The 14,453-nt window shown below is 37.4% G+C and overlaps 1 protein-coding gene across 1 annotated transcript in view; it reads left to right on the top strand.

Moving 5' to 3' along the window:
• The first annotated feature begins 10,506 nt into the window (after positions 1-10,506).
• The window catches only part of LOC124215123 (ADAM metallopeptidase with thrombospondin type 1 motif B), a 58,647-nt gene continuing 54,700 nt past the window's right edge, over positions 10,507-14,453 (top strand). The window contains exon 1 of the mRNA XM_046618111.2: positions 10,507-10,918. The gene's annotated coding sequence lies outside the window, so the exon portion shown is untranslated. The remainder of the gene's footprint in view (positions 10,919-14,453) is intronic.

The following is a 14,453-nucleotide window of genomic DNA, read 5'->3' as shown; positions in this document are numbered from 1 at the left end:
TCAGCAGCTCTACTAACCGATACACAGATAGGACGTATTCTTCTATACAACGCTTTGTTTCAATTTAATTTCGTTGATAGAATTTCGCATAGGAATGCATTATGCATTGCATGCTCAACAAGTGAGAATCCAAGGTCTGCGACCAAGAAAAATCTTCAAATTCAATAAAATAGCTAAATCGTAAGTGAGAACTATTTCAATTCGGAAAGAAGAATATCCTGGAGAAAAAATATAAGTTCCTAAGTCAAACTTATGTCTTGAATTCAATGTCATAATTTGTGAACCCAATGGAGTTTCTTCATTAACAAAATTGTAAGACTACGTAGATCAGAAGAGTCTTCACTATGACATCAATCTTTAAGAAACGTATCGTTAAAGTTTAATATACACGTACGATATTTTGCTAAGTACCAAAAAGTTTTCCAGACGTAGAAAAAAACCAGAGACGAAAAAAAGAACGCACGAAGGAGGTAAAATTCCCTATAGATCCTCGCGTCACGTCAGATTAGGATTTACGCCCACGAGTGAGGTTCGGTGTAAAATCAAGTCGGTATATATGTATATGTAACTAAGAGAAGAGTCTTGCGAGGCCTGCAGAATAAATTTGTCGAGTGGGAAAATTGCTAATCGTCAGATTAAGGTTTCTCTTATCTCCTCCTAATCTGGCGGATTACACGAGGTATCAGCCGATCTCCTACACCACTCACCTTACAGTCACCCGAAAACCCCACTTCACGGCTCACCCAATATTCGATACAGCATTCGGCATGCTGCCTAACTAAAATTTGTGATTCGGTACATAAAAAATTACATTTGTATTTTGTAATTGGGGCGAAAGAAAATTCTGATTGTATTTGTGTTTTGTAATGGGGGTGAAATATATTGCAAATTACATTTTTATTTTGTAATTACGGTGAGAGAAAATCCAAATTGTATTTATATTTCGCAATTGGGATAACATATATTACAAATTACATTTTGTAATCAGGTCGAGATAAAATTCAAATTGTATTTTGTGGTTAGGGTGAAACATGTTACAAATTACATTTTTATTTTGTGATTGGGGTGGAAGAAAATCCAAATTGTAATTGTATCTTGTAATTTGGATAAGATATATTACAAATTACCTTTTTATTATATAATTGGGGTGCACGAAAATTCAAATTGCATTACTATTTATAAACGGTGTAAAATAAATTATATTTGTAATTGGAATGAAATAAATTACAAATTAAATTTCTTTTTTATAATCAGGGTGCAGGAAAACTCAAGTTGCATTACTATTTATAAATGTTATTTATAAAATGAATTACATTTGTGTTTTGTAAGTGAGATAAAATAAAACACAAATACGTAACGAGAACGAAATGAAATATAAACTGCACTTGCGTTTTGTAATTAGAGGAAAATGAAATACATTACGTGCGAAGACATTATTATTAGATATTTGTGATGCAATTTGAATTTATTCAGTTATAATCATGAAATGCGAATATAATTTGTATTTTATTTTGTTTTAATTATAAAATATGATGTAATTCGTACTTTATGTACCTTGAATTAGGAACATTACAATTGCAACTTGTGCCTACTGCCATCTGATTTACAAATTCTATTTGTAATTTATTTCGATTAATTTATGATCGATTAATTACAACTCGGCCCATCATCGACTCGATTTCACTCCGTGACGTGCAAGCTATTAGGATACGTCTGTTTCCGGAGAGTTACACGAAGATCGTAAAAACGCCTCCGATCGTAAGTGTTGGGGAAAGATTATACACAGATGTAAATCATACCCTTTTCCTTGCATCGCAGCGTGCGTCCGGCGCCGCGTTGGAACGACGTGCTGTTTTCCGCCAATGAAGCAAATCGTAAGCAGTCGGGTTTATTTGACTCGTAATTTTATCACGGTTCATCACATTCTCGAATGATTTGTGGGCGAATTTGCGTTGGCGGGTCGACGCTGTTTCACTCGGCAAGGAAAATAAAAGGGCCGCTCATCACGATCAGCGTTCCTTTCATCGTCACTCTTATCGACGCGTATCATATATTACTGCGTTTTTCTTTTTTTTTTTTTTAATTGGCTTAATTATATTGGACATCTTACGTGGATCAAACAATTATCAAGATATCAAAAAAAAACTGCCAATCGTGAGTGAAGATTTGAAAGTTTCCAATCATACAGTGATTATATTCAAATACAAAAATTTGTTCATGATTGATGTTTATTTTTGAATTATTGAATTTTAATGTGAATTGGTCGAGATTATTGTTCTGATCAATCTATGATTTTCAATCCCAGCTTTTGAAAATTATGACAGAATGGTCGAACATTGATTCACGAACTGAGGTTTTCTCAAAACGAATTGAAATCGAAATAAAACAAGTATCCATGTTCACGTATTCGTTATATCCGTATCAAAAAAAAAAAAGCTCGGAATTGCTTGAACGGTGGAATTATGAATGATCTACATAAGAATTGATCTATCGCGGTTTAGCAATACGATTATGAATATTTATTCAAAAACCCGTTAAAAATACGAAAGAAATCAGCAAATACGTAAAAAGATGAACAAGTGATTTTTAATTTTTGACCAAACAGAATCAAGTTCATTTCAGAATCGTTACTCACAATACAATAATTGCTCAAAGCCATAAGTTAGAACAAATTCAATCAACGAACTCATTCCTGATCAATTTGTTGTGATACTTGTTATTTCGCAAGAGACGCAAGTCTGAATCTATAAAACCTTCTTTAATAACAATCTCGTGTATTCTCGACTTGTTTTTTGAATATAGCTGATCGCGATTGAAATGAAATTACATGTACGGTAAAATGCATATTTTGAGATAATCTATACCATGTTACAATAACAATCATCCACAACTCAGCCTAGAAATCCAAAAAATCTAATGTATAAAAAAAAACTATTCATTATTATGGACTAAAAATGTCCACTAGTGCGAATCAATTGCCATTTAATTAAATCGTAGAACTGAATAGTGATTATTCCATTTAGCACTGAGAAAAATATTATTTGACATAGTAAGTGGAAAATTATCTGCTTTCCCTGTCCTCTTTGCTCGTGGTGAAAAAATTCAGACAATTGACGAATTCGCAGTAAGCAGTAACCGGAAATTTCTCTCGTTGATCAGAGTCACTTATCACATTGCATGCAGGAATTCCACGTGTGTCCAGCAATGTGTAATATTGTAATATGTAGCTCTCATATATATAGTATATATATAAATGTATATATATATATAGTATAGCCTTATCCTTTCGACGAGATAAGTTGGACATGGTCGAAGGTAGTGGTGGCCGATCGGACGAGAGCTGGCGCCGACAACCCACAAGGAATGGTCAACATTATGAATTATTGAGCTGTGGTTGCACCAGTGACGAAACCGACGCCAGAGCACCGGCTCCAGGCATCGAAATCGACGCCGCCTGTTGCGTCTTGGCCCATTATTCAATTTTTACTTAAGTATACAGTTCGAACGCAGAGGCAGTGGCCTTAAATCACCCCGCGGTACATCGGGACTTGTTTATCAAACTCAGTTTGTAATTGTGGGTTTTATCTGGAGTCAAATATTCCAAATCTATTGACTTATCGTTCTAGGTGAGGGAATAAAATATTCCGTGGCTAATTGTAAGAGAAGTTTGTGAGAAGGTGGCTGGCTAAAGCTGGCGGTTCATGATCGTCGTGGAAAATTTCGAAGCGGGATTGGCAAACCTTGAACGATACCAGACGTCTATTGACCAATCAATTCGTCTGTGACTAAAAATGGGGGTTAACTTCTTGACGTTGTGTCTTCTACGAGCTGAACGATGTCTACTGGCATGGCGAATAGAAAACACAATAAAGACAACAGGCAAGAAACGAACATCGTTTACAGTCCTCGTTGTAGATCAGTAAAAAATGCTGAACTGAAGATCTTATTGTTAGTTCATGTTATGAAGACGTGTGTTGGTGATTTGGAAATTAAGAAAGTTTCGTCAAATATCGAATGAGGGTTCGAAGCAGAAATTGTAATTGATAATTAGGTGATTTTGAACAAAGCCAAGTAATTTGACTGCGAGAAAATCTTTCAATCACTAATTGAAATTATACTATTTGCACTTGACAATACTTGAATAGATTTTTAACTGATAAATGTGTGACGATACACAGGAAAAAATATAATTGCAAGATCGATCTTAAATTTCAACATTAATGAGATTGTTGCAAAATGGTGTTTTCTTTCATTGAAACTTCACTCGGCAGGATAGCGACTTGCAGAACCGAGAAATCGGGGAATTCTTTGGAAAATTCGTCAAATCCTCACAAACTCGGAAAAATATTGCAAAGATAATTCTGTTCTGTTGATCAAAATTATTTCGGTTTTATCAATAATAATTAACGACGAATTAATTAATTGAATATAAATTCATTAGAGACGAAATGAAGAATGTTTTTATTTTGACTTTGATGTAAGTTCTACCTGATTTTATCACACCATATTTTCTATTAATTGCCTAATCAAACAGCATTTACACGATCATTTCTGAAGCAAGATAGTAATTTGATATTAACGGTGATAAAATGGCAGCAAATTTCGGAAAATGGGTCCCAAAGATCAGAGAATTACGTACTGCGATTTGTGGCGGGGTTGAAATTCCGAATTTGAAGAGTTCCGAAAGCGCCGAGTTCCGCATTTTTTGGTAGCGTAACTTGAAGTAAAGAAGCCTTTCTTTTATGAAACATGAAGTTTCGAATGGTCCATGACCCGACGCTCAAAGTTCCGAAAGTGCAAAGTTTCGAATATGAAAAATTTTAAAATCTGAAACGTCGAAGTTTCGAAAAATCCATAATTTTCAGTTCCGTGAATTTCTGGCTTGGTGAAATTCCACCACTTTTATCTTCCTTTGTTCTGAATTTTCGATATTTTTACGCTCGGAATCCTGGTCATTCTGATTTTCGGTTTTCCTGACTTTTTTCACCAACTCGTTGAGTAAACTACGCTATGTGAGAATTTTAACTTTCAATATTTCACTCCATTGAAACTTCACTTTTCGAAATTACGCTCTATCGAAACTTTCTTTTTCGGAATTTTGCTCTATCGTCACTTGCATTTTCGGACCATTCGTAACTTTGTTGATTCGTAAGAATTTGATTTCTGTACTTCAAGTATCTTTATCAAACAATTCGGAATAAGGCACTTTCGGAACTTTTCACATTCAGAACTTGAACCCCACCCATCCGATTTCTGTGGCCACCTTGCACTGAGAAAAGTTTGATTTGTTACAGTAACTAGAAAAATTCAGTAAAACAGGTGTCGTTAAAAAAACTGTTTAAATGTTGTTCGGATTACGAAAAACGAGGTACGCGTAATCATTTTGCGCTATTGTCTATCCTTTTTTGGTAATTGCGACGCAAAATCAATTTGTTCGGTTTACTCTAGTCTTTTTAGTCAAACAAGGCTTTAGCATCAATTTATCATCGCACAAGCCTTGAATTTTCGCAACAGTTACCAGAAAATAAAGTGCGAGTGATCGTAATGAGAAAGAATAGTAACGGATACTAGACTTTCCGGTAACAGCTATAAAACTAATTTTCATTTTCTACCCAGAAATTTTTCGATTGTGTTAAAAAATGAAAATAGTCAAGAACCGAGCGGTAACCGGAACTAAAAATTTCTCTCAATGTGTTCCGGAAAGAACCGACTCGATCTAAAAGCTCGAATCGAGTTGATTTCAACTCGAGTAAGTATTAGATTCTGGCCAAAGTCCAGCCGCTACGACGGCGTGACATCTATGAAAAGCGAGATAAACGCTGCGGGAATCCCGCGTCCTGACAAGCGCCACCTAAGTGGGCGAATGAATAGACGTGGAATGAAAAAAAGAAGAACCAACCTACTGAATCCCGAGTCCCGTCCGCATGCGGGGCTGGGAACGAGCACAGATTCGTTGATTTGATATCCTGAGATCTACCCGGGCTATTTATAGCTGGACCGCTATGGGTGCGGTTATTTTTTTAAGCCGTTCCTCTCGGAGCGGAGTCGCCTCGTTTGTTCTTCTGCTCTTCGGGCGGACAAACGCCGGTGTAGACAGACGCCACGAGGTGACGAGATCATCTTATCCGCGCCGGCCGGCCGGCGAGACGGGCGTCGAGACGCCAGGCGCCCACTCCCGCCGATCGGATCTATAGATCTTCCTGCGCCGTTCGAGAATCCAGATCTTGGGCCCGAGGGACCGCTGCGTCGCGTCGGGCCCCGTCCTTCCATCATAAATACCTGTTCTAACCCTTGACCACCACCATCCCCCCCCCTCACCTCCTCATCTCTTCCTCTCTTCCTCGCCACCACCCCCCCTCCCGCCCCTCACCGTCCCGTCCCTGCCCTTCTTGAGGCTTTGTCCTGCACCCACCGTACAACCATCCTCGTAGTCGAGGACATCTATTTTCAGCCTTAACACGTCACGCTTTACGTTGGGATAAGTTTTCTAGTCCGGTTTGTGACGAGGGGAGAATTTTTCAAACCTTGTTTGCGAACTTACGCAAAGTTGACGAATTTTTTTTTTAACCTTGAAAAAGTTGGCTCTTGGCGAATTTATACTTTTTATACATTTCACAAGTTATTGGGGTTGTAAGCTACGGAGATTATGAATGCGAAAATACAGGAATTTCGAACGAAGGCTTAGGTGCTGATGATGTGTTTGGACTTGTTTTAGAAGTGTTGAAAATCCAGTTAATTAAGAAAGAAAATACAAAGAAGATTATATTTACTTCCTTTTTTTTTCTTTTTTTTTTTTTCACTGGTATTCCCAAATATTTGATTACGATCAATAATTGATGGCAATTTTAAATCAGGAATTCAAATAAGGCAACCTATTTCGGTCATTCTGTAGAAAATTGTTTTATGAATAAAATGAGCCATTATAGAGTAGAATCCTAGTAATCTACTGGATTCTCAACAATTTTGAAGCTATTCGAAATCGAGCATCGATATCTAAGCTTTTGTTTATAATTTCAGCAATTTTGTTTTTTTTCTTATTTGTAAGGAGATTCTTGTACCTTACGAATATAATAATTCGGTAATTGCCTCAGCGTTGAATCAATCAAAAAAGTATACATTCTAGGCCGACAAAGCTTCTCAGCACATTTATTTATACAAACATCACAATTACATGAGTTATAACTAGTTTTACATGAGACAGACATTTTTCTAAATTCAAAACATGTATAATTATTCAATTTTTCGACCTTCTTGCCAAATTCTGACAAATTTTTGTTTACAAATGTCCGAATATCTGCATATAAACTAAAAACAAAGATGTGGGGAAAAAAATGAAGATTTGCAAAAGTTTTTTGCCACTTTCATTCACAATTTTTACACTTACTTCGGAATTCCTAATTTCCTGTTGTTTTTCTCTGTGATTTCTAGTAAGAATTCTTGTTCGAGAAACGAATATTCATTTATCATAGACTTCAGTTTGTAGTCCACCACCTATATAACGGACAAGTATTTTTAGCATTTCGATGCAGCGATTTTTCCTTTGTGTATTTCTTAATTGGACCGCGATGCCACTTTTCCGGTCTGTTTCACAAGCCCAGACAATCATTTAAAGACGATGTGACAAAAATAGAAACTGACAATACGACTCGGTGACAGTTATTGTTGTTGCAGTGGCAGGGAAAAGAATCTGAGCATTTGACTTTTCCCTACTTATCGTTATTGCGAACAATATGCAATATTAATCCAAATGAAAATGAAATCCTAATACTTACATACGTTTCAAAAAATCACGCAGCTGCGGAACCTTGAAGCTCTGCTCTAGATTTTGTAGCAAAAATCCGAAGAAAATTTTCAAAATTTGGACAATGAATATTGATTTAAAAAAAAACTGAACATAAAATCGTAGTTAAATTAAAGTGACCGCCCGACACGTGTTGTTACGATAAATATAAAAGTCGAATGTATCTTCGGTTATCGCATGACGAGATCCGTATTATAAATTATAGATCCTTGTTTGCTGGCTTGTCGAAGACTGTAATTGACATTGGTGAGTTCGTATAATTGCGGAGTGGCCGCTTGTGTGTTTGCTCGTGATCACTGATCAAGCATTCGCAACCTCACTGAACTGTTAATTTCGCATTATTTATATACGTTTCGCGAACCGATATCTACGCCGCCTCTCGCGCTGCGTACGTGATAAATTTCGACAGTTGAAAATAGCGCAAGATAAATTTGAATAACAAGAATTAGGGCATTGCGCGGTTTATGATTTTGTGTCCGAAAAAAAAGAAAAATATCTATAATTTCAATAAAAACCAACAAACTTTAGTGCTTTGAATACTTCCTTTTAATTTCACTCATTTCATTCGAGTAGCAATAACGCTTTTTCTCCCGGAACGATTTATGTTTGTTTGTTTTATTGTTTGGCTGCGCAATTTGAATTTAGAACATCTGATGGCACTAAATAACTATATTATTTACATTTTTATTTTCAAAAGCACTTCGAATAATTCCCGGAAATTCTCACGAAACCTTGGAAACATTGAATTTCAAGATATCGTTAGTCTCACCGAAAATGTACGAAGACGTAAGGATTTGTCGATAATTTATCATTCTTCAGGGTTGAATCGGTGTGAAAAAAAACAACAACAACGGGATATTACGAATAAGAAAATATATTTAAAAAAAAAATGATTATAAAAGGGAAAACGAATCGATTGAACGAATTGATTCAATCATTGGCTAAACGTGTGGGATTTTAAAATTTAATTTTAATGCCGAAAAAAATTAACGAATAATAATTGTGATGAGTAAGAGAATGGATAGCATCAATTACACTTTATTCCTCATCGGAAGTCCGCTAAGCCTACATTTGTGAATGGCGTTATAAAATAACCTTGAATGACTTGAGATTATTAGCGTAGATTTCGTCAGATCACATCCGGCTGCAACATTTCTAATCGTAAGTTCTATTCCCTTCGCGTGAACGTAACTATAGTACCTGCTACGCCAAATTCAACTTCCGACGAAATTATCACATTACCCGGTATTAATTCTGAACTTTGATAAATAACGTGTAAAAATAAAGTAAATGAAGTGTAAAATAAACATACGAGGCAAAATTTTTAAGACTTGGACAAAAAAATTAATCACCAATAAAATTATGCCAATTATATGTAATTTTCGACAGATGTTTTTACTTGCAGTAGGAAATACAATATTTCTTTGAGGTAAAATTATTTTTCGACCGACGAGTAAAAATTTTCTGTTTCGAACCTTTTATCACGTATCAGTTTTTTTTTTTTTTTCAAGTGCAATGTACGTACGTTTAAATTTTCATTGTTCATTGCGCTTAATAACTAGATTATGCATAAATGACCACTTTCTTTCGTTTTGTATAATTGTTGGTGAATTTTTGTGACGTAACATTATAGATTCTTACACCATAGTCACAAAGGTATGAAAAATCTATTGAACCAAGAAACTTGAATAAATTTTGAAATTCAGCCGCCAGGTCCAATCGCCGATTCAGTATCGACGAATCAACTGATAATTCTAATACTCTGTACAACGATTCTCAACAACAATTCGCGAGTGAACGGAAGAAAGAAAAAAAAAACAAATACGGTCGACCTTATCGAACATGGCGAAAAAAAAACGTTCCGTTAATTTATGCAAATCCGCAGTTCTACTATAAAATAACTTATTACAATGGTCAAGATCGTTTCGGCCACTTTACAGTTGAACAAGACGATATTCGCGCGGATCAAAAATCCGTTTCCTTCGCCACAGGACCAAATCCTGCAAAGTCAAACGTGCAAATTTCGAATCGCAAAGAAATGTGAGATCGTCAAGCGATCGTCGTCGATCTCCAAAATCGGCTGGAAAAATTTACCGATTTTATGTTTCGATCGCAGGTCAGATAAGGGTTCGATCGAAGCTCTTCCATAAATTACGTGACGCGAAAATTTGGATTTTTGCCCCCTCCCCCCCCCCCCCCCCCCCCATAACATAACACTTACCATTAACGACCCTTTTTTTTCGAAGAAATTTAAAGCCACCTATTGACAAGGGTATTCTTTTTATATTCTTTTTGAACTCTTTATCAAGACAGTGAGTGAGTTAAGAGGGTGGTTTTGAAAAAATATATCGTTACGTAGCGACAGTATCAAACATCCCTTCCATGTAACAAAGCGTAACGAATTCCTTGACCTCCTTCCCCGTTAAGCGAGTTGCATAGTTTATAGAAGCCCCCATGTTAAAAAGCACCTGCTGTTTTCCCAGCACGTGGCCGGTCGCGTACCGATTTCGAAATCGCGTTTCCGCGAGTCCTGCAGCGTTTCGTATCCTGCGCGGCGATGATCCGAATGGACGGAGGACGCGACGAGCCGGGATCACGGGTGACGGAGAAGGACGGCAGGCTCGGGGCGTGGAGAGGAATCGCGGCGCGTCACGACGCGTCGGTTTTGCGTCGCTTTGCGTCGGGCGAGCGAGTCGACAAGCGAGCGAGCGAGCGAGCGAGTCGAACCGCGGCGAGAGGTTCTTCTACTAGTGTTGTGGCGGCGATCACGACCGCGACTTCGCCCGCCTGCAACCAAACTAAACCAAACCAAACGGCCCGCGGCCTCAGCGATCGGACGGCCACGCGCCGCAATTCGCTTCCGGTGCGGCGAAAAAATCGGCGGTTTTTCCGGGGTGAAAAAAATCGGCAACCACCGATCAACCCCCCCTGTGTTCGAGGCTGACAAACGATTCGATCTAAGGGCTGTATCGATCGGCGATCGGCAAACGATTTGCCGATTTTTCATCTACCGATCGAATCAGTGATCGAAAAATATACGGTGTGTAGTGATATCGAGATGATTGGTCCGTCGATGGATTCGCCAGGCGATCGGCTCGACTTTGACACGAGTCTAGGGTACGTTTGAATTCTTCTTTCTTTCTCTCTATTTTCATCTATCGCTATGTGTTTAACCGTTTACCTCGTTGGAAAAACGATTTATATCCGGCTCGGTGATTCTAGATCTTGACTTATTTGATATAATAATCGCTGTGAACTGGCGCCGCGGATTAAAGAGTCTCGCCGGGAGTTTTGCTGGCTGATACGGGTGGATATAATTTATGCTACATCCACGGTATATATGTATAATGCAACCTGTGCACCTCTTTCGAAGACTTTTGATCGCGCGAGCGTGATAACGAGTTTGCAGCGCGGGTGTTGATTCATATTTCACACATTCACACCGCAGCGATTCAGATACAGATGATAAGTGATGCGCGAGAAATGATATTGAACAAGTCGGACCTGTTGTTGGCCCTGTACATTCCACACTTGCATTTTCCTACACGGAGGGAATAAAACAGCAGATTTCACTCAAAACTGCTGAACAAAAGGGACACGGCAGGTTTTTTCGTAAAACATACTTCGTAAAATGCAGAATTTACTGTCGAAACAGTGAAAATCATTTTTTGCAGAGCAAAATCAGTTATATTTGTATTAAAAAATATAGTTGATATGGCTTTTTCTCACCAAAGAACCTGATGTGTTCCTCTTTTAATGGAGTGATTTTACCACTGACTTTCTTATCAATCGTTCGAAATGTGCATCGTTGGACTCGTTTTTTACAATTATAATTATTCTACAGTGAAGATGTCAAAGTTTTGTCAAGACGGTACCAATCCTAACTTGATGATGCTTAGGACGAAGAATATTGGATTGAAAGATCCCCGGAATCACAACTTAACGTGTTTCGATGTTTAAATTCGAATGACATGCTTCGATTCGTTATTTTCTGCTAGTTTTTCAATTGACCCATTTTTGCCATTTTCGTGTTTAAGATTATCACCAAAATTGCGTTGCGAAGCACAATTATATGTTGTTGCGAATTTAGAACTGTTTTCAAACTCAACATCTTTTTGAGGACTGATCGAGAATCCGAAAAAGTTTCATTCCAACTTCAATTGAATGATTCCAACATCTGAACAAATTGTCAGCAACTTTTACTCCGTTTACTTTTATTAATTAAACTTACAACTGAAAGTTCAAATTAAATGAACGCCTTCTTACGATGTAGGCGGTTCTTCTTTACTCAGAGTCAATACAGTGGTATTTTAAGTTGCATAAATTTAGAACAAGTTTCCGAAATTTATTAAAATTTCAACAGTGACCTACTGACACTGATCGCATTTGACGTCATTTTTTTATTTCCTTTTTTTTCATCAATTTTATTGCCCTTTCTTCGCATAATAAACGAATGTTTATCATCCATCAGTCAGTGGAGTGGATTTTATTGATTAACAAATCTTCACTCTTTCAATCAAGACATATCCTCATTAAAACTCACACAGGCAAACTCATTTTCCACAGTTTAACGTGAACCAAAAAAAAAAAAAAACACGCGGATCGGTAAAATAATTACAACTAAAATCTTGAACAAGGTAAAATCGATTACGTAGGCGAGAAAAATAATTTACAAATCTTAAAGAAAAACCATCATCATTTTTCGATGGCATGGCAATGCGAGTTCTGAGAAGAATTTTTCGATAACTGACTCAGGTACAAAGCAAGGAAAACTGCGATACGAATAGAATGTAAAAAATGGATTCAAGTTGAAGTTTTTCATTCGCGAAGGCACGGTTGGCGCGCAAGGGTGACGGTGTGAAATATGTTTCCACGGTGGCGCCCTGTTCACGTCACTTTGGCGAGAAGAGGGCGAAGGAAAAACGAACCGTAGATACTCAAGCGCATTCCAGCGTCGTAAGCGGCGCCCCGAGTCGGACTTGCGTCAACGCAAGCGTCGGCCTGCCGGCCACGCCAGAAGTGATTAATTTCGAAATGCCCACATAAATATGCACAAGAAATCGATCAATCACACGGCGTGCAGGCAAACAATGCGGGAAGAGCCAGTCTCGCGCCTCCCTCGCATGCCAAACTCAAAGCTGTTGTGTCGCCTTCCTTCTCTCTTCGTTATACAACGCAGGTATGCTTTATGCAATTACGGTTGAAAACCCGACGCGACGTGAAGAAGAAACACGTCCGAGTATCCGATCCTTGTAATAAACCTCGTACCTGCACTGGGGGAAAATAATACATTGTGCAACTAGTGGGAAAAGTAACGATTCCGAGCGAATGCGAAGTTAGGTTATCGTACGAATCAGAATCGTCACCTCGCACCACTTGTTGCAGACCATATTTTTCACAATATTAGAGTCAAACCTAGATTATTTGTCGTGGGTGATGATAATGTATTAAACACAAATTCGTATCCACAAACAGTCTGTATTAAACATCGAAATACATGTGAAAGCTCTTTTAAATGGACTAACATTCGAAGACGAGAATCGCGCTTGTGTGTACATGTCGCGCAGAAGAATGTATTTTTTGAGACAAAGCTCGGACAGTTTAGAGTTCGGTTAAATCGAGTCATGATTCGGACAATCGAAGTCCTTCTGTAAAAATGTAAAATTAGGTGATTTTGTCCGAATGCTGAAAATGAACAAAAAAAAACGCTATTTCTCAATGCATGAGTGCTAGTTGGGAAATGGCGAAATATTTTTACACTAGTGGGCAAAAAACTATTTTCGTCATGTTAAGCGTGAAACCAAATTTTCCGCCCGCGAATCAAATCTTTAAATCCCCTTTATGCCTGTGCAAGACGAAAAATATTAGTCGCACCACAAGCGTGATACTTTACACCCTCGGTAAAAAAAAATAGCTGTTTACCCACTAGTGGAGAAATGGTTCGCCAATTCCCAACTAGCACTCATTCCTTGAGAAATAAATTTCATTAGGTATATTGTCGTCGGTAGTTGAGGGAAATTCAAATGTTTCGTATCTTTGAATGATGAATATTTATAAAACCTTGACTATCTGTTGAGAATCTTCATGTCAGAATTTGATCCTTTGAGATTTATAAGTTGAGCGATTTGAAGCTAATTGCAAATATTTCACCAATATTTTGACGAAACTTTTCTCGCGCATTATCCCTGATTGTAAAATGCTGAAATATTTTGCCAGCAAACTTATTATGACGGACTGAAACTTATTGCAAGGATTAATCGATTCGAGTATTCTCAGTGATTATTCATTCTAACTGAAGATTTGTCTTTTCATACTCGATAAAAAATTTCGCCCGATTTTCGGAGGATATGAATAAATAAAGAATCATAGTAAAATATGTTTTGCTATGATAATGGTTCAAATATTGTTGAAATCGCAAGAAAATGTGGCACAAACAACCGTTCAGTGTCACTGTAACTGTCCGCACTACATTTGTTATTTTTATTACAATATTAAATCAATTTATTACATTTTTACAGTTGAACAAGATCACGATTTATTGTTACAACAACGGCACATCATTGCAATAATAATTATAAAAAAGAACTAAATAGAAATTTTTGTTTTTTACCAAGAACTATATTTTTCGGTAATAGTGAAAAATGAAATTGAA

This window comes from Neodiprion pinetum, chromosome 3 (genome assembly GCF_021155775.2).
Source record: "Neodiprion pinetum isolate iyNeoPine1 chromosome 3, iyNeoPine1.2, whole genome shotgun sequence".
NCBI classification, from domain to species: Eukaryota; Metazoa; Arthropoda; class Insecta; order Hymenoptera; family Diprionidae; genus Neodiprion; species Neodiprion pinetum.
Note: the sequence above shows the minus strand (reverse complement) of the source record. Positions and strands in the feature narration are given on the sequence as shown.